The sequence below is a fragment of the Canis lupus genome, chromosome 29 (assembly GCF_011100685.1).
Source record: "Canis lupus familiaris isolate Mischka breed German Shepherd chromosome 29, alternate assembly UU_Cfam_GSD_1.0, whole genome shotgun sequence".
Classification (NCBI taxonomy): Eukaryota; Metazoa; Chordata; class Mammalia; order Carnivora; family Canidae; genus Canis; species Canis lupus.
Window position 1 is genome coordinate 41035142 of NC_049250.1, and position 22295 is coordinate 41057436.

Here is a 22295-nt window from a genome sequence, read left to right on the forward strand (position 1 = left end):
TGCCAAGACCATTTGAAAATAAACCCCTCTGTCCTATTGGGCTGGCCCTGAAAAGAGAGTGGGGTCAACACGCAAAGGTGAAGGTGGGCACGTAAGCATGATATGGTCTCACTAAATACGTGTTGAATGAGTAAAAAGATGGAGTCTAGAAGTTGAGTTGCAGCTAGTTTCCTGGACTAGGCTGGGGGGACTCTAAACGTCGTACAATGGCAGGAGTGCAGATTCTTACACAAGCATATATGTGGACACGCAATTACCCGACATGCATGAGCTGTTGAGTCCTAACTACATGCCCATCATGAATTTGAGAAGTGGGGTCTACACATGGAAGAGATGAGTCTGCTCGCCAATGAGGCACCTGCGGCGAAAGGAGAAGAGCAGCTTGATGCTTGATCGCAGTCAGCAGCACAGGCCGTTGGGCCACCACTGCCTCATCTCGTGACGGCGGGGACCTTGACCCTTGTGGGCAAGTCCACTGTGTGACGTGATGCAGCGAGTGGTTCCGCTTGTGACTCTTCTCCAAGCCAGTCCCCGCAGACATCGCCAGTTTATGAGATGTTTGGAAGCAGTGGAAGCAGCGGGGGCAGATGCCGTTTATTCTTATGCTGTCGGGTGGGGAAACTTGGTGATGAGATTTATGGAGCCGCTTCCTCAGATCGGGGACTTTTGGGGATTGCAAGACCGTGAAACCCAACTTGTTAGAGCGCTTGCTGTTCGCATGGCGATGCTTTCTTACAGATGTGACAAGACATGGAAATACACTGAGCTTGAAATGCAAGAAAAAAAAAAACAAAACCAAAAAGCAAGGAGCATTACTATACCTTCAGAAGTGCAATAACTTCTTTTAAAACCGGACAGATAAGTTTTGAAGAAGGCCGTCATCATGCAATAAGATAAATACAAAATTGGAAGGATTATGGAACCATTGATGAGAACAGAGTTGGAACTTCAGGAACAGACTGTCAGCGTTGTTGGATTACACTCACAGTTTTGAAGAATGAACAAGGACCTAAAAGCCAATCAGGGCCCCACAACAATTGTGTTAACATATTAACCCGAGGATGGCATTCCTACTACTGCGTGTTAAGCTCTGGCAAGCATTTGTATCCCTGTGGGTCCGCTAAAATGCATGGTTTCTTCATGCTTCTGAAAAACCAAGCAGAGGGTCACTTTCAATGCCACCAACCTCAAGACTGAATTGAAATGTATGTTCCGGAGAATTGGAAATGATTCATTGTGTCAAATATCAAAATTCTCACCAACGTGTTCAAAGTGGACCGAAGGTAGAATTGGGCATATACTGTGTGTGCACGCAGGAGAGAAACGGGCTCAACTCTTGTTATTTGGAGGGACTTGACAAATTAGCATTACTGTTCTAAACCTCCCATGCTTTTGAGTAACTGATGAGCTTTATCATGATTGTTCCTACCTTTACCCCCGGGGGTTTCTAACCCTCTACCTTACTCCCAAAGAAAAAAGTGGGTTTTCTAGCTCTAGGTCTTGACATTTGCCGAAAGTAAGCCTTGCCTTAGAATTCTCTGTCCCCTCGGAGCCCACTCTGCGCCCCCTCTGGGCAGAGAGTAAGAGCCATCTGTTTATCTTTAGCCTTGCTCTCGCTGGCAGACTGGCTCACATACTGGCAAAGAGATGTCTGTCACTTTGAATTTCATGGAGAACTTTACCCCAGTCTCCCGAGTCCCATGACCTTCGTGACTCAGACATGTATGGCCTGCTGTCTTCCATGCTTTCTGGATCCAGGATCCCGGAGAATGACATAAGTGGCCGGCCATCGGCTGGTTCTGAGAAGACTTCCAAGAATAACTGCCACAAAACTTTTAACAAAATTATGAGTTCCAAAGATCTAGAATGTTGTCTGTCAACCAAGGTCTAGAATGGAGACTACAAACTGGTGGCCAAATCATCCCACAGGCATGTTTTGCTTGGCCAGGCTGGTGTTGGCCTGCAGAGTGTTTAAGAAATATTTAATTAGTTCCCAACATTTAAAAATCGGGAGATTTCACATAAAAATCCAGATTTCTGGCATTGCTTGATTTGGTAGCACAAAGTCTGCATTCCCACCTGGCAATAATGGGCCACAGCTCTATAGCAGTCGCCCCGTTTAGGTGGGGCAAGCCCACTCCAGTCCACCATGATTCCTCCCACTCCCTACCAGCCCTACTTCACTGTCTCCTTAACACGCTTGCTTCCAGTAGGCTTTGGAGGTTGGGATCTTTACTTTAGAAGGACAATGTGGCCAGCACTTATGCTAAGAACCGTACGTGTGTGTGTGGTGGTGGTGGTGGTGGGGGACAGGGACATATTAACATTTCCTGGGTTATTATCTGGTTAGAGAAAACAAGAATAATAGCAATAATAATAAAGCTAATTTATGGATCAATTAAGGTGTTAATTGTGAGGTATCAATCACAGAAGTAACCCCTGGCCTACACACCCTCCTGAAGTGTGACTATCCATTGAAGTGATGGCCAGGAAGATCAGCCCTGCGTGAGACCAGCTGAAGGGTCCAACAGTTTGTCCAGTTAGACCATGAAGGGGTCTCTAGCATGGAGTTCAAATATTTATCCATGCATTTGTTCACTCGTTCCTTTTTTCAACAAGTATCTATGAACTGGTCAGGGAGGCCAGAAAGTTCACCACCCAGAGCTCTTTTCGAGTGAATTTTCATGGGAAGCCTCATGGACACCAGCCCTAGATGCCATTCCTTTGAATCCACCGTGGACCCAGCTTTCCCTACTTTCAGCCACTGTCTGAGCATGATGGGATTTTTGGAGCCAGGCCACTCAGATGGCTTTGGAGGCATTCGACAGCCGCTGGATGTCTCCTCGGCCTAAAGGTAGTCTACGGCTTGTGTAAGATCACCTATCAGGGCAAAAGAAAGTTGTAAAAGTTGTTACAAATATTGGTAAAAGACTTATCCCTTAAATAGGTAAACTCATGACATTTTTGTCAGACACAATTTGGATGAAAAGATAAAGTGGAGATAAATTTCTGATTTTTATATTACTATGTTTTACTGACTCATGACTAAAATTTTAGAATAAAAACTATCAGATCTCAAAAATAAATTCTTTATATGGCAATCTTTATAGGGGCCACCCTCTCAGGCTGGAGGAGACTTTCTCAGAACTGCCCTGTGGTCTGAGGCTTTTCCTACCCAATCTTCCTTCCTTCCCGCGTCACGGTCTGAAAGCTCCAGCCTACTCTTGCTCCCTCTCCTTTGTCCTCCGTAGGTACTTCCACTCATGAGGTTCTTGTCTGCCTAATCCTATCGTGGCTTCTGTCCTCAGAGGACTCAGACTGCCACAACTGCCTATTGTGTGTCAAGTACTGTGCTAGGTGCTTGGGACATAGACTATATCAAACAGACAAGATACAACTCATTCATAGAGCTTGCGTTAAAGTAGGTAGATACACCATAAGCGAGAGAATCAATAAATAAAACTATAGGAAGATTAAAGAATGACTTCCAGATTGATTGAGTGCTTGGGCAAGGTCTTTCTGAGGAGGTGGTGCTTAAGCTCACTCCTGAAAGGACATTCCAGGCAGATGGAAGAGCAAGTACAGAGAGTTGAGACAGGCCTGTCTTTGCCATAGTTGAGAAAAGAAAAGAAAAAAAGGCCAATGTAGCTGAAGAATAACCAAAGAGAGAAAACGCAAATGCTACTCTGGGCAGTGGCAGGAGCAGAAGTTAACACTAGCCTGCAGGTCCTGTGGTCAAGAACAGTAGCTCCTGGCCAGAAATGACAACTCTTGAAGCTATTATGCACAGAATATTCCCCAAGTGAGTTGCCATCTTCTCTCTAGACCTAGGCATAAGAAATTCTTCAAATTTCATCATATTTTCTCGTTTGTTCAGGATTTCCTATGGGCTTGCTAATGCCCAACGAGTGAGGTGGGGTGGTGACGTATTGGCAATGAGTGTTGGTTGACTCCTTATTTTCTTATTATATTATTCTTTCTATATACCATTGGTTTCAATTTTCTAGCACTTTTATTTAAAAGTTTTCACATTTAGCTTTCTGAGTTGTCTATAATTTTAATAACAAATTTCATTTTTTAAATACATCTTAACTTACACTATTCAAAGTTGCTTTAATTCTTTTGTCAGTGGTAATAAGTGATATTTATTTGAGGAATTTGTACATTCTATTCAGATTACCAAAAGTGTTGGGTTAAAGTCTATCCTAATACCCTCTTTCTATCACTTGATGACCCTACAATCTATTGTGGTATTCTTAATTTTAATGCTGATATTAACCATTCATTTTCATTTCCTGGTTAGTTTTTTAAGGGGTTTATCAATTTTATTTTATTTTTTATTATTTTTTAAAGATTTTATTTATTTATTTATTTATTTATTTATTTATTTATTTATTTATGAGAGACACACAGAGAGGGAGGCAGAGGGAGAAGCAGGCTCCATGCAGGGAGCCTGATGCGAGACTCCATCCCAGGTCTCCAGGATCACGCCCTGGACCAAAGGCAGACGCTCAACCGCTGAGCCATCCAGGAGTCCCGGGATTTATCAATTTTTTAGATATTTTCAGGGAAATAACTTTTAGTTTTTCTGATTTTCTCTATCATGTGTATGGTTTTAAAATTTCATTGGTTTGTCCTTTTTATTATTTATTATATGCTTCTTAAATTTGATTTGATGGACTCTTTGCTCCTCTTTTCTCATTTCTTGAAATGGAAATTTAAATCATTGATTTCATGAGTTTCTTCATTTTTCTCCATTTATAAGTATAAATTATTCTCCTTTTAAGTAGTGCTTTTTAACTGCATACCACAAATTTTGATATGTCATGTCTTCATCATCATTCAGTTCAAAACATTTTAATTTTCAATTTGATTTCTTTTTTGATACATGAACTATTTATAAATATATTTTCTAGGTAGTTCATTTTTTTCTAATCATCTTTTTGTTACTAATTTTTTTTTAAATTTCACTGTGACCAGAGAAGACATTCTAGGTAATCTTAGTCATTTGAAATTTATTGAGACTTGCTTAATGACGTAGTGTATGGTTAATTTGGGTTAGTATTTTCTATACACCTGCAAAGAACGTCATTTTGGGGTGGAATGTTCCATTTTTATCAAATAATTTTGTTAGTTCTGTTCAGATTTTTTCATTCGTTCTTAGTTTTTTGGTTGCTTCTTTTATCAGCTATTGATCTAAGTGTGCTAACATCTTCCACTGTGATTATGATTTATTTATTTTTCATGTTATTTTTGTTAAAGAAGTATTTTTATGATTTATGGAGTGCATTCAAATTTAGAGATATGATATCTTTGAAATGGGTTGAACCCTTTATTCTTAGAAAATGCCAATTCAAAGATACCTGGATGGCTCAGTTGGTGCAGCATGGAATTCTTTTTTTTTTTTTTTTTAAGATTTTATTTATTTATTCATGAGAGACACAAAGAGAGGGGCAGACATATAGGCAGAGGGGGAAACAGGCTCCCTGTGGGGAGTTTGATGTGAAACTAGATCCCGGATCCTGGGATCACAGCCTGAGCCCAAAGCAGAGGCTCAACTACTGAGCCATCCAGTTGCCCCAACCACAGGATTCTTAGTCTCAGAGTTGTTCAAGCTCCACATCAGGCAAAGAATCTACTTTTTTAAAAATAAAAGTCTCTTTAAAATATCCAACTAATTTTTAAAGTAAATTTCAATTATCTATGTATATGCATATCTATACCTACTATTATGTGTAGATAGACAAAGATACGCAGATAGAGACTGAGATAGGGATTGAGATCCTATTGGTTCTCTTTCTTTGGAGCCAGCATTTTATGCATCCCTAAATCTCAGAAAATATTCTTTTTTTTTTTTTTCAGAAAATATTCTTTGAGGAAAAGTAGTCATGTGTTTAAAGCTAATTCTTAATTTGTTATTCTAATTTTATAAGACTACTAAAATCTTTGCTGGTTTTTCTTTTTCTCAGCAAAGATTCACTCCCATATATTTTCATGATTCTCTGGCCTTTCATAGGCAACTTCTAATATTTGTAACACCTCTTTGCCTCATGAACGACTTCAGATTTTTTTGTGGCACCTTGTTCATAATATTTCATCCTTACATCCACTTCACAGATACTTGCTGAGCATCTGTCATGTCACAAAACTGACCTTCCTTCTGTCAAGGAGTTTTTAGTTTCTATTAAAACAATTAAACCCCAAAACAAGGACTTGTGGTTGATGATAAAGTTCTTTACCTATCCACATTGAAATGAAATAAAGATAACAATGTGCACATTGGTATAAAAGAATTAATTTTCCTTTTCTTTAGAAAAACTTTATCCTGAGATTACTCCCTCAATATTTCCAGTGCTAAATGTCTTTTCTTGCTTCTCCTTCCAGAAATCGTGTAGTAGCTTATGGCAGCTTCAACAATCAGAAAAAAAATACAGTTTTTAAATCATTTTTTTAAAGCCACAGAGAGCTGCAGAAGTAATAAAAACTAGATGAACTAAAATTCAAAAGAATAGAGAGCAATTCCTAGATGGCCCATTGATCATGGGTATGAACTCACAATTGGTCTTCACCTGGGAGTGAGTCATGAAAACATATGGAGCATTTAGATATTGTAAATATGTCTGTACATTTTTAGCATAGGCTGAGTTTGGGAGAGCAATGGGAGACGAGGCTGGAAAAGGGATAGATGTGGAAGGGGAGGTACAGATCCCAAATTCACTCATCTGCTATGAAATGTTTCCTATAGCAAAGAGGAGCCATTGAGGAATTTTCAATAACTAAGTGACACCAACCCCATTTACACCTATTGTGTCTGATATATTATTTAAATTATTATTATATTCTTTTTTCCCAGCTTACTGGGGTATGCATCTCTTTCCAAATTTACTTTCAATCACTTCTAGTTGATAGTAGGAATATTCATGCTACAGAGATTGACATTCAATACAAATCATGGATTTTTTTTTCTTCTGGAGAGCAAACAGTTAAATATTTACCTGCAGGCACCATAGTTAGGACCAGAGGACTGGGGTATGTGGTTTTGTTAGGGGCCATGATAGGACGCAGAACGCCCTATACACTCTCGAACCTCCAGTTGAGTGTCAGAAAGTCTCCTAAATGACCACTAATGTAGAGGAGAGTTGTTTGGGACTGAATCCTTGGTTCCATCAATCTCATCAATCAAGGATATAGAGTTGATATTTTTTCTTCTCTTTATTTCTTAACCTAATGTCAAAAGGATACTCATCCTAAAGAAGTGGGATAAATTTGAGAGAAAAGCCAACCTTCTGCATCACCGACTCTAAACAGCTGTGGCTAAATATCTAACCTCAGTAGGGCCAAGGGGAGTGCTGTGATATCTGACAATAAATGGACCTAGGTTTCAATACCAGAAGATGCTGCTTTATCAACTGGAACAATAAAAAAAAAAAGCTAATCAGAGTAAGATGCTGAGTGGTGGTAGTCACTGGAGACAAAATAAGTAAAACGATCTCATTTCTATACCAAAGTAGTTAACATGCCTTATAAATTAAAGAGAAATAAACTTTGTAATTCAGAACTATAATCATCCAGAATTCAAGATAACCAAGTTAACTAAGATCTTAAAATATAGACTGCTAACAGTCTATATCTTTGTTTGCTTTTTTTGTTTTGTTTTGTTTTACTTGCAGTGAAGCTTCAATAATATCTTTACTCCCCTCCTCGAAGCTTTGGGTGACATTGGACATTTCTCTGTACAAGAGATTGGGTTATTTGTCCAAGCGACTGGCATTTTTGAAATAGGATATCCAGCTTCTAGCTATTGGAGTCCCCATATCTAGTGGGCAAAAAAATAAACATCATGTGTCTGATACTTGTATTTTGGGTGCTATTTGAAATAATCTTTTATAATGATTTGTTTGAAATGCTTTGTCATATCGTAGCTATTTGGCATCTATTTTTTATAAGAATTTTTAAAAATGCAACATCAATAATCTGATAGGGATTTTGAGAGATGAATATTTACCGAAAGGAAGTTACATTACCAAGTGAGTTGAACTGATTTCCCCAAAGGGTGTTCCTTCCCACTCCTAGGTTTCTTTGTACCATAATTATACCATCATAAATTGCTCCAGATGTTTACTTATACTTTTTTTCTGGATTTTTAGTGACTAAATGAAAAGAAAAGTAAAATCAATTTAATCTTCAAATATCTAGGACTGAGAGCCCAGTTTTGTGAATTCTCTCCATGCCCGTTGTCCCCATGCCTATATATGCCTGCTGGTCAATATCAATTCCAAAGAGGAAACTTGCTAAGAGAGAAGAAAATTAACATTTTCCTTTCTGTTGTAGCAATCTACTAGCTCTGATAAATGTTTGGTGGGAGAAGGAGTTCAAAAATTGTGGTTAAATTGAATTTTAAGAAGTTATCTATTGATTTTCTTTACCCATGAGGTCCTGCTTCATCATGAATCACTCATGGTAAGAGGAAGTTAGTGGAGACACAATTACAAATGAATATATATTTTATAGATTTAATTGGCCAGTTATTCGTCATTTCACCAAATATTAACAAGGACCTGTTGAAGTAGGTGTTATTTACCCCATATTACCTTTGAGGAAATTGAGGTTCAGAAAGGTAATGTGACTTGAACAAGGTCAGAGAGTAAATGGCAGTCTGATTTGACCTCAGGTGCCCCAGTTTCGAGTCCAGTAGCTTTCCCACTGGAACCCAGTTTCGAGTCCAGAGGTTTTCCCACTGCCCCAGAGCTGTCTTGATATTCTGTCTTGGTTTCATATTAATTGTACTATTGGTCATGGTAAGAATATTAATGAATACAATTACCAACGATTTAGTAAGGGAATAATTTTAAAAGCTTAAGTTTATTAGAAATGGCCAATTTAGTTTTATAAGGGATAGGTCATACTCAAATAAGTGACTACATTTTTCTAGGATATAGTTTCCATAGTGACCATGGAAAGACTGACATTATATACTTGGAATTCCAGAATGGTTTTGGTAACATCTCAGAGATTATTAGCTCAGATCTTGGACTGAGGGTAAAGTACCTTAATAGATAGAAACCAGACTCAAAACAGCAACTCTTGAAAGAACAGATTTTTCTAGCTGGAAAGAAGGCAGAAGTAACCACCCATGGTCAGATTGGGTGTTCTTACTTGTGATTTATGGGAATATTTAGAATTGTAAATGTGATGTTTCTGGTGTGTTGACAAAGTATCAGGAGAAAAGTCAGCTAGCCAAATTTAAAAGAATGTGTTCATTTTTGCACACCACAAATAATTATTACAAGTAATCTGAATTATTTTGCAAGAGATAATGGGCCACTTGGCTAGACAAGTATCTGGATATAGAGAGCATCTCAGAGTAATCCCCAAAGAAAGAAAAGTACTCGAGCCCTCTCAAGTCCATTGCTTTTTGTTTTGTTTTGTTTTGTTAGTATGACAGGTATAAATAATAAATATTTAAGACATGAAAATAAGATAGTCAAAATTAATAGGAATCTATGCAACTGGAAGTCAGAAGAAACACTTAAATTATCCTCTAGCTTTCAATCCATGGTTAACTATTCTCCACCGACTTCAAAACCTTTCATTAACTAATTTACTCTAACTGAACTATGATGTATTGTCCCCATACTGTACTCTTGTTCTCTATCTCTCTCATATCTTTTACCCATTTCCCCCCCAAGCTTTCGTGCTTATCTCCATAGTTTTTGTATAACCATAAAATCTCTCTCTCTCTCTCTCTCTCTCTCTCTGCCATTTTCAATATCTTCCTATTTGATGCCCAAGCTCAAAGCCTAATCCTATAGACAAATAAATAATTGAATAAAAAAACCAATCTATCTCTTCCAGTCTTTGGGGTCAATCATACCTTTATGAATGATCTTTCATTGTCCTGTGCCTTCCATAGTTCCCTCCTCCATTTTAATTGTTTTAATTTCTATTCATTTGTATGCTATTTTATGGTTATTCAACTACTTTTATGAGTAATGCTAGACATCTCTGTAAAGGTAAAAAAAATCTTAGAAAACAAGGATGACGTGTCCCATTTCCTTTATATCCGTGGGCCAAATTTAGCCCTCTACCTGTTTTTATTTTATTTATTTGTTACATGTAATCTTTATTTTAAGATTACTTTTCTTGCGATGTCTTTGTTGAACTTTGGTATCAGGATAATTCTGACTTCATGGCCTGAATTAGAAAATGCTTCCTGCTATTCAATTTTTGGGAAGAGTTTGAAATACTCTTGTTAATTCATCTCTAAATTATTGACAGAATTCATCTGTGAACCTTTAGTCCTGGGATTTTCTTTATTGGGCATCCAGATATTTTTGTATGGCTTGTGAATTAAGATATATGTTATACTCCTAAATGAATGAGAAAGAACAAAAGAAAAATAGTATTTCAAGACATGCGAACATTACGCGAAATTCAAATTTTGGTGTCCATAAAATTTTATTGGACCCCAGACATACTCATTAATTTATGTATTGTCTGTGGCTCCTTTCACCCTCCAATGGCAGAATTGAATAGTTGTCACAAAACCCACAAAACTAAAATGTATGCCGTTTCCACAAGTGCCAAAGACCATGGGAACTTTGCATGTGGTACTATTTCTAATCCTAACCAATGCTCTGCAAGATATTATGCCCACGGTTTTATGGTTGAGGAAACAGACACAGAGAAGCTGGTAACTTGCTTCTGTCACATTAGGTGGTAAGCAGTGGGCTTGCACTTTTACCAGTGCCGCCTGACGTGACTTCTTTATGCTACACCATCTCCCAAACGACATCATTGACATTGTTGAGGGACTGCACGTCTGCTCAAGCTTCCTTTTTTCATCTTTGATACCTTGAAGACTATGAACAAATTCTAAATACATATAGTAGTTGATATCAAGGAAGACAGATTAGTTGCCTAACCGTGGAATCAACACAGCATTAGTATTTATTCCAAGAAAGTATCCTACAGAGAGGTGATCTGCAACTTGTCAACCCCTAGTGGGCTTCACAGAATCAGAACTTTCCAAAGAAATTGAACTTTTTTACACAGGATTTCTTTATATAATAAAAACCCCTAAAAGCCCCAAGATATTAAACTACCTTCCTATTTCTAGAGTAAAGATTAAATTATACTCAGCCTAATTAGTGTCTCTTTTTCCTAATTGTATGTAGTTTTAATGCATATACATATAGCATAAATGTCAGTTTAAAAAAACAAAGTATTTTTAAATCAAAACTCCTCATTCCTTATCTGGCCTACGTTGAGAAGAGTTAATGAGTCATGACGTAAGATTAGGATATAATTCTAGATCTTGCTGCTAACATCATGTTCAGCTAATCATATATATAAATAGTCAAGATAATGCATCAACAAAACGTTGTAGTAAAAATGAGATCATCCACTGGTGGAAATATACCTCCAGTTCATCTTGGCTTTAGGAGAAGATGACTGTGGCCCAGTTTTTACCCACATGCTCAAGAATTAAAAAAAAAAAATCTTTCTCAGTCCACTAGTTTGGTCATTTTGGACAGTTGGGAGATTGATTGCTAAATGTCTAGCAACCTAAACTGGAAAAGGAGACTGGCATTACAGTATGTTTCCATTTGAGTATACCCTAGTAGGATGGGACTGCTGGAGAAAGTCATCATGACACTGGAAAGAATCACTCTAGAGCTCTGGAAAAAAAAATTGGCACATTTTGCTAATATTATGTCTCACTTAATGACTGATGCTGTTCAGTTATCTTTGGTTTTTCATAAGAATATTTTATCTTATAAACCTTCTAATTCTAATTGCTCACTCTGTTATATCCATTATAGTAGATGAGAAAATATTCTAACTTAGATCTTCTCGATCTTACTGTTTATACGCAAGAAAATGAGCACTGTATTCATAAGGAGCTCTCATCCCAAATCCCTTACGTTTTTCACGTGAGCTTTGATCATTTTATCATTCCAGTCAAATCAATTTAAAGCTCTCCATTCACAAAGCATACCTTTTTAATAGTAGAAAAAAATCTGAGAAATAATCCATTCTTGAGTCTTTTCTACATATGTACTCACTGCTTTTCTTTGATGTGAACGAGGTAGATCCTGAAACCTTAACCAAAATTCTCTCCTTGGAAACAATTTTTCTCTGAAATTACAAGATTGCTAACTAACTCAATTCCCATTTATATTGCTCGGCTTTATTTATCTTCCTATGCTATTTATTAAACCAACAGATCGTTTCATTATCTGAGAGAAAAATATATTTGAAAAGCTTTACCTGATAGCTTTCAAGTAGCACTGCTGTCAGTAAACAGAGGTGAAAAGCTATGGTCCAAATCACCAAACTAAAGCCCATTTAATAATCTCCCCCACCAGGTTTCTGAAAGTACATATTCAGAGATACTCCAGGAAAATTCACTTCAGATGGGAGCTTCATTCCCAAATTTCTCTGGCTTCCTACCATGTGAGATTCTCAAGGACCCCTCTTGCTTCTTTAGCACCTGACCTAGAGCACTAGAAAACAAGTATTACTGAAAGCACCTTTCTGCTCAGCATCATCTTGCCACAACTTCATCATGAAATGGAATAGAAAAGAGAGCAGTGAGGGAAGAAAGTAAAAAAAAAAAAAAAATACTGCCCTCATTCATTTTTATTTATTTATTTATTTAAAAGATTTTATTTATTTATTCATGAGAGATATAGAGAGAGGCAGAGACACCGGCAGAGGGAGAAGCAGGCTCCATGCAGGGAGCCTGATGTGGGACTTGACCCGGGGTCTCCAGGATCAGGCCCTGGGCTGAAGATGGCACTCAACTGCTGAGCCACTAGGGCTGCCCTCATTTTTATTTAAAATCATTTTATTCTTCCTCTAAAATTCCATTTCTGACAATATATAGGAACCACTAGGAACCCCATTCATCCTTGAGCTCCTTCCTCTTTCTGTTAGCATGCATGTGCCAGGCGCTGTGCTAGGCGTGGGCACAACAATGGACAAGACTGCATAGCTGCTCTAGGCTCCCATGTTTAACCACATTCTCTTAACAGTTTGACGGTCTGATTATTATGCTGCTAGCTCAAAAGGTAGCTGGATTAAGCTTTGAAATTAAAATAAACAACAACATAATAAGCTAGGTACAAAGCACATTCAAACATTTCTTTACTCAACACATCCTGATGGACACCTTCCATGCCCCAAGCGCTGTCACATGCACTGCGGATGTAATTGTGAACAAGTCTGACATGACCAAGGTCTGCACTGTGCAAATAGCCCATACTCTAGTGAGGGGAGATAGATACTATGAAAGTACACCAGTAAATCAATACCTAGGATACATTCAGAGAGCGATACCGGCCTGTAAAAGAAATTAAAGTGCATCACGAGCCCGATGGAGTAGGATGGAGCAAGCCAGAAGGTGTACATTAGCCAGGGTGGTAGAGGAAGGTCTTCCTGAGGAGAGGGTTCATGGACTAGAAAAGCCCACCTGAGCAAAGATATAGGGAAAGAATATTCTGGAAAGCAGGAATGGTCAGTATAAAAGCCTTGAGCCAGGACAGGCTGGCATGTTCTAGGAATAGAAGCAACTGGTGCCTGATGAGTAAGTGGATGGGCTGTGGGTGCAGGAAGAGTTTGGCGGTAACAGGGGCTGGATCATGCAGGACCCGGTAGGTTAAGACATGGACTTTGGATTTAACCCTAGTGGGATGGGAACATCTTAGAAGGTTTTAAGTAGAGGGTGGTGGTGATATGATATGTTGAAAACATCTCCCACTGGCCACGAGGTTGCTTTGTGGGGAGGCAAGAGCAGAAACCAGCAGACTGGCAGGTGCAACACAACATACGATGCCTCTAAAGTTTAATATGGCAACTGTCTTCAGGCCGTGAAAAATAACTGTGCTGAGTTTGCTATGCCCAAACCCACGCCTGGAGGGAGAGGGGCCTTAGCCTACTACAGGGTGCCTGGCACAGCCACGCAGAACCCTCCTCCCTCCAAACAGTGCTGTGTAGAGAGGAGAGCAGCTGGCCTCCAAATGAGACAGGCTGTGTTGGAATCTCAGCTCTGTCTGGTCACCTCCCCAGCCTCAGTTTTTTCCTCTGTGAAGTGGAACGAATGGGCCCACCTCTCAGGCAAATTCACATCAGGTGGGAGGCTGAGATAAGGTGACATAGGAGAAGCACTTGGGGAATGTCACCTTCCCTTCTCCCTGGGGGTGGCACATTTCTGGGAGGTGGTGCAGGGAATAACTATTGTCCTCTGCGTCCCCGACGAGAATGGTCCATGTTTAGAAAGGGTGCTCACCACTCTTCCGGGCGATGCAGCGCAGTAATGTGCCCGGGGGCTGCTTCAACCTGCTTTATTCAGTCAACAAGAAACTAGAACTGAGAGTGAAAAAAACGAAGTCAAGAAAAGCAGTCATGGAGAAGGTTCGCCCAACCGCAGGGCAAACTGCACCTCCGTGTCACCTTCCTTGAGACAAAGCCATGAGCAAAGCATCCCCTGACACCTGGGTGGCTCCGTCGGTTGAGTGTCTGCCTTCAGCTGAGGTCATGATCCCGGGTCCTGGGGTCGAGCCAAGCATCAGGCTCCCAACTCAGTGGAGAGTCTGCTTCTCCCTCTACTCCTCCCCCTACTTATGTACTTTCTCTCTCTCTCTCTTTCTCTCTCTCTCTCTCAAATGAATTTAAAAAATCTTAAGAAAAAAGAAAATTATTTTTTTAAAAAGTGCACTCCCTTCTGTAGCATGCTCCGGGAATGTGATTTGGTTGTGAAGCAGATTTGGAGAGTTTGGATCTCCATGCAAAAAAAAAGGTGTGGGGGGGGGTGGCAAAATGCAGGTTGGAGTAATAAGTTTCACCTGACAGCCAATGGAGGGGTTTACTTGGGTAAATGGTTTTCTAATTGACAGTTTTAGGCCCTGGCAACTGCGATAGAAATGGAGTCCAAATCCTTTTGAGGGACTATAACTCTAAAAGCTGTGTTAATGCGATAGATTAAATGTACCAAAGCTGAGGCAGACCCCTGTGCTGGGGATTGCCTTTTCCTGGTTTCACAACTGTTTATTTTGATTGCTTTAAGTGTTGCAAAGCCCCATTGCCTTCCTTTCCAATTTCTGGCCCACCTCTACCCATGCTGCTGGTTCATTTGAACTTCTTTCCAACTTTCGCCTCCCTAGAAAGACTCTGCTGATCATGAGGTCAAAGATTTTGGGTGGGGAGTTTGGCTACCCTGAACAGCCATATCGTCCAGGATTCTCCTTTTTTCCACGCATTTCCAGAACTTGTTCACACACATTGGCATCTGTAGTAGTCAGTTATGCTGTCTAACAAACAACCTCAAAAATCTCAGCACCTTGGGTTGGTAGGTGGTGGACCATGTTTCCTCTAATTTAATTTGAGCTCAGTTGGTTGAGTGGCTGTGCTTTGGGGTGTGAGTTTGCTGGGTTGGTTCCTGTCTCAGGATAGGGTCCAGGAATGCCTGAATGTGCTTTCTTGTGTGTGGGAACAGCAACTACTTGGGGTCTGTCCCTATGGCAAATGGAAGAAGCTCAAGAAGGCAAACCGAGTACATATTTTAAGCTTCTTCCCACATCACTTCTCCTCATATCCCATGCGCAAACGCAAGTCATGTGGCCAAACCCAAAGTCAAGGAAGAGGGAGATATGCTCTTCCTCTAGGAGGAGGAAGGAGAGTCACATGGCAAAGAGCCTGGAGTATAAATATAACATGGGGTTGTTTGAAGAGCTGGAGACCAGCGAGCCAATCTACTACAACCTTCTTCTCCAAGTCCTGGTCCTGCTCCTGGTCTTGGATAGGGCCAAATACTTACAATGAATGCTCATTCCGTGTAGAGTGAAGCCTCTTAGGGAGATCATCTCACCTCCGAGAGCACCATTTGGCGCTGTAAAACTAAAGCATTGAATCCAGTGGACTCTAAGATTCAAACATTCTATGGATCTGCAAATTCAGAATATGCATTCTTAAGGGGAAAATTTCTAAAATATTTTCTTGGGCCAAAGAAGGAAACTGCTAAATGATGCTGAGTTGGAAAGTCACTTAGGAGAAGTGTAGAGATTTTCTGTAAGATTTTACTCACTAAATTTGTCCCAAATGCTGACGGTTGGTCAGAATCAAGAAGAGGAAAAAGGAAGCACGTACTCCTACATTAGGGCGTACTATCGGCCTCAAGCTGCACCACGCCTGAGGATACAACATTAAACAGTAGACAAATTCTCTGACTGTATGGAGCCCACTGTCATCTCAAATGTCAGTTTGCCTGGCCTGGGTTCTCTAAGCCACACATCAACGCCAATTCCATTTTTCCAAAGTTGCTCAGAATGAATTCATTGCATTCATAAGTTTCTATCATCTATCATTTTATCCTATGATCTGTTTGGGTTTGATGCTAAGTTTTTAATATTGCCCTAGCATCACCTGAGAAAGAAAGGACAAGCCGTACCCACAAATGTTGGGAAGCCACCCCCACAAACTATTCTCCCCTGGAGTTCGTGGGCCTGTAGCTCTGGTGTGAATAGCAGTTGTTCAAATTGATCAGGGAAGTACAAACCCTGAGATGCCTATCTACCTGGTTGGTGATCTCACTTAAGAATGTAAGGAAATATTTAACAAGAGAAATGGAGCTAGAGTCCTCACAGCTGCTTTGAGAAATTCTGAAGACAAGGCAAATCAGCAGGGAAGAGAAGGAGGAGGGGATAGAAGAATGATTAAAATATCAAAAGGGAAATCAGTAAATTTGAAACCCCAGACCTGGAAACCATTAGAAGTCAGCTGGTAACTGTCAAGAATCAATATAAGAAATATGTAATTTTTAATAACTCAGAAATAAAGTATGCTGTTAGCATGCTAGGAATTGAGGTAGGGGGTGAAAAAAGTAAGGAGAAACGTGGTCTGTTAGCAATTATTGTGGATGCCAGGGCCAGCTTAAGGGGGTCACTCTCACCTTCCCGGCACTCCACTCTGCTTTGGCCTCAATGCAGCACACGCCAGCCTGGCATCCCCAGGGCACATCCAGCATTTCTATTGCTCAACTAGTTTAAGACACAGTGTATTCAGGATTCCTCAGTGTTATCAATCCACACATGGCTGTCTCCGCCACAATCATTTTCCCTAAATAAATTAGGACTACGGGAAACTTTTTAGTAAAGAGCTCTGGTTTTTTCAATAAATAAATGTTTACCTTTCCATTATTTATATACCAAGTTCGTATCTTCAAATATCGAAAGCTTCCAAGGGCAACTCAAAAGTAGCTTAAGCAAGGATTTTCCCATTTACCAAGTTTTTGAGGATCTCAGCAAGAATGTGCAGCCAAATTGGAAAACATCTTTTCTAAGGAACTGAAGATGAGTACGCCTTGAAGATCACGTCAGAGATGGACACTCCTCCAACGGAAGAATGAACGAAAACTGTCTTCAAGATCGTGACACACAAGCAAACAGGAAGATCCATGGAAAGATTAGATGAACATTTCCAAAATGTACTGTGTGGAATGTTAATTCTGAATAGGAATATCGGCTTAATAGGCATTTCATTAAAACAACAACAGCAGCAAGCAAACAAAATGGGCCCCAGTATCAGTTACGTTTGCCGAACGCTGAGTTATACTAAGTTAAATGGATTCCTCTCTTATAGGACTTTTCATTTCCTGTATAGGATCCGAACAGGATTGTGAATCTCAGAATTTGTGCATGGGATGGGACTTGCTTTTGTATTATTGAGAAGTTATTTCACCATGGACCATTGATCATCTGCCAAATTCACGTCCGGGTTGGCTTTTTTTCTCTAACTCAGCTGATGTCAATATCTTAAATGCAGTGAAATTAAAACAGATCATTACGAAGATTACAGAGAAGCCCTCTGGCACTTTTTTCAAGCTTCACTTCCACTAATAAGTCTTCTGGGTTGAAGGAGAACCCAAATGTTGCTCCTGAAGCCCTCTGATCTTCAGAACTAGGCCCATTTCATCATGGCCCTCAGTTAGTTTCAACCCATTCTAGATCCCAGTTGAGCATCAGGCCAGTCCTACCGCCAGTCTCCTTTGACTATGGAGTATGAGGGAGTGTTCCCTGCTTTGCTTCTCTGTAGCTAGTAGTTTTTGAGGGGAAAGGGGCCGTAGAGATCACCACTGCCAGGGAGGAAACAGCCATCCTTTCTAGCTCCCAAGCCTTGCAAAGCGCATCCAGATGACTAAGCCATGCTCCCCCTCCCTGCAACTCTCAGGCATAAAGAACCTCACGTTTCCTCCAACTCCACATCCCACTTGACTCTTCAGGAGTACGAAGCAATTCGAATGAGCTTCCCTGTGCCCTGTCACAGACTGGAGCACATTAAGGGCAGGAAATTAGGCAGGGGCATGTTTGTAGATCCGGTGCCGATTACTCTTCCACTCAGATTGTACATCCACCAATACGGAATGGATTTATCTCTAATTTATTAAAGGTCGGTCAGCATGGATTGATAAAGGAAAGGCCATGTCTGATAAATTCACCTAAATTGAATTCTTGGGCCACATTACCAAATCAGCAGACATAATTTATCTGGATTTCAGGAAAGCATTTAGTGCTATACCATATAACAGATGCATTTACTAAGGCAAAGTATTGTGTGACGGTTAAGTGTCAGGTGGCAATTCTGGAAACAGGTTTAAAATGGCCCCGAACTCAACACTGGGTGTGCCGCCAGGAGACACTTAAGAGTACAGAGAGAGGGGTCAGTCTGGGGGTCATTATTTCAAAGTCCTCGACCCTAATTATAATTTAATTTCCACAATGGTCATATCTCTTGAGAGCAAAATTGGGATGAAGGGGACAGTTTTAAAAGGAACAGACTGAAAATAAGTTCTGAATTTCTTTTTTCAAGCAGACTGGCTCAGTGAGGGATGAATGAGTTATTTTTCCACCAAATGAACACAAATAAACAAAAGAACAAAGGAAGCCAAAGACTTCTGTCCAACAAAGAAATGCGATGAAGAACTTGGAGCGGGACAGGGATGGGAAGCAGTGGGTTTCACTAATCCTACAAACTCAGAGTCTGAGTTGATACCACAAGAGCAATAGAAGTGGAATTTAGGGTTCTTGGGATATAAATAGGGTCAAATAATTACATAACTATGAGTCATTAATATCCTTGCTATGGCCTCAAAAGGCGCAAGCTCCTAACTCTGGTTTGAATTTACCTCTTCTTAAAGTCAAGATTTATGCATCAGCCTTACATCTTTATTCAGGCAATGTGGAATGGATTTCTCCCTAATTCATTAAAGGTCAGTCAGCATGGATTGATAAAGGGAAACCCATGTCTGATACATTTGCTTAAATTGAATATTTCCTCTGGGCTACTGCTAAAGTGACCTGAGGTGACCGTCATCGAGAATGTATTCAGGCAGGCCTAAACTGAGATCTCTGCCTAACATCTTCACCAACTCCATGGGAACCCAAGAAGAAAGCAGTAGCAAAATGCAGGCTCACTCTCTCACTCAGGAACAAGGCTTGAGCTCAGTAACTAGTTTCCAGGTCTGCCCCAAAGTCGAAGCTGAGGGTGTCCACAAACACTGAGCCCCTCACGACAGCATTGAGTTCACGCTCACTTGCACACATTTGTTCGGTCTCTATACCTCCCTCTCCTACTTCACCCTGGATACCTGTCAAAGCCAGCCAGGCACCAGTGCCGTCCCTGACACTTAGTTCCATGGCGGGGCAGGGGGCATTCTTCTTGTTTAGCACCATGTAGTGAGGGATGGCTGGTTGTTTGTGTCAACTTAGAGGGTGTTTTTGGATGGGATTACCCTTTTGGTGAGCCTTCAGTGAGCAGATCGTCCTCCATCGTGTGGGTGGGCCTTATCCAGTCAGTTGAAGGCCTGAATAGAACAAAAAGAGCAGCCTCCCCTAGCAAGAGAGAATTCTCCAGCAGAGCAGCTTTGGACTTCATCTGCACCAGTGGTTCTCCTGGGCCTCCAGGCTGCTGACTCACTGCAGATCTCCAAAATCACATGAGTTAATTCCTTGTCATGAATCTCTTACCATAATCTTTTTTATATGTCCGTATAAATCTAATCTAATCTATCTATCTATCTATCTATCTATCTATCTATCTATCTATCTATCTTTCCATGAACATCTTTTCATATTGTTGGTTCTGTTTCTCCAGAGAACCCTAATAATACACAGGGGTATCAATAGTTTTACTTCCATCTAGATTCCTAAAGCTTCCAACTTCAGGTGAGGTCTCAGCTTCCACCTTAATACTCTTTATTTCTTGGAAATACTCTGTGCTTCTTGGATATTCTACATTTCTTGGAAACTCTCTGTATCTACATGAAAAAAAAATATAGGCATGGAACAGTAGTTCTCCAGACTTGCAGTAGCAGGAACTAGATTACAGAGTTATTCCAAGAATTAAGGGAAACTCTGGATCTGGGAGCAGGAAATTCCATGAAGTGTCATGAACAGAACTCTGCAATATCAGAAGGCAGTTTAGAAAAAGGATGCAGGAGAATAATGACAGTTATTGTATCTACCATTGCAGACTTCCTCTAGTCTCATCATGTTCTTGATATCATGGAATCTGGCAGCTGAAATGAGGCACAAGAAAAAATTAAGGTAACTAACTCCAACACATTTATTCTCCTTGTTTTGAGCCTCCAATAGAGTCAGAATGGTCCTGATGCAAGTTTTCATGGCCCCTCAAGAAAAGCCTCATTGTCCCCAAATGGCATTTTTAACTACAGGCTCACAGATACTATATATGAAGTTCATCCATTTATTAATTCATGTGAATAACTAGCATATATTAACTAGCCGAAGCCCTATATTCGGGGCTGGGGGAATTAAAAGAAATTCTTTACAGTAGATGTAAGATATCTTACAATCTGGTTGATTATCAAGATAACCACCATGTATGAAAGTTTACAAAGTATTTTTTTCCAATGTAGAAAAATAATTTACAGTCTTAAAAGTAATATAACAACACCCACATGTGCATCAATAACCCATGACCTGTCTAGGTGCATGCAGTGTTGACCAGGCATGGCCTTCAATGAGCCCATGAACTATGAAATACAGTTGGGAGAAAACAGGTGGGGCTGGCTTGTGACATGGTGTTAGGACAGGACAGGGCTGGGCTGAGCACATGGAGAGAAAAGTAACTGGGCCCATCAGTCTCTATGACAACTTTGGCATCAAATAGAGGATCTGGCCCTTACCGGGTGCTCAATAAGTAAATATGGAATGAGTGGATGAATAAAATAGTTAGAATGAGGACAAACAAAGGCATACAACATATACCAAAAGCTGAAGGGACATTGGGTCACTGTCTTCAAAGGAAGAAGCCAAGATGCACAGCATCCTGGCTGAGTATAACTCCTTTCATCACACCCAGAGACCTTGGTATTGCTGAGGGGTCTAAAGTAAGAGCAATAAATAGAATCAAAATTGTCAACTGTCATTAAATGTTAGATTGAATGAAAGAGTACACCACAAACTAATCGATCCCTATTACACGTAGGATATTGGATGTGTTTAATCTAAGACTTCCTGAAGTCGGTCAGTATGGACTGAAATCTTTTTTCTTTGAAATTTTATAAAATAAACATTAAGAGTGTTTTATGTATAATATAAATATATTATACCAAAAACACCTATATGTCTCAAAGTATATTCTCAGATGTTAAATCAAATAATTCTATTGTTGTGTGCCCCTTATTTTCCTGTTGCTTAACTTTGAGGGCAATCAGAGTGGAGTAAGATTCCAGTTTGGAATTCCAAAATACCTAGTGGTGCCCCCTTTCCAGGGGTTCTGGGTAGCTCACACTCCTCTGTTTCTTAAAAGCTGTCCATATGTCTGCGGTGGCTGGTCCCAGGATTGCTTCTTCTGCTCTATGCGAGAGACCGTGTCCTGCCTCCTAGAGTCAGAGCCAGTACTCCTTCAGCATTTAAGTGACATAAGCCCTTTCCTCCTTTTCCTAGGGTTTCTTTTTAAAATTAGCTTTTTCTGGGGAAAGGGGGAGTTTTCCAGAGAATGACTAGAAGGGTTTGAGTGGCAGTATCCTGAGTTTTCCTCTGAACAGTCTCCTTGGACCATCACCATACCTTTCTCAGCACCATCACTCCATCCCTAGGCGTCAGAGGCAGTTCATATCTCTTTTCTCAGTCAGAAGACTTAATTGCATTGTCCTAGAGCCTCTTACCACTTCGCCCATGGTATCTTGCGTCAAGGGTTGCCCCAGGGAGAGGGCCTTAAACCCAAGGCTAGGACTGAATCAATCCAGTTCCAGGGAAGTCATTGAGAACCAA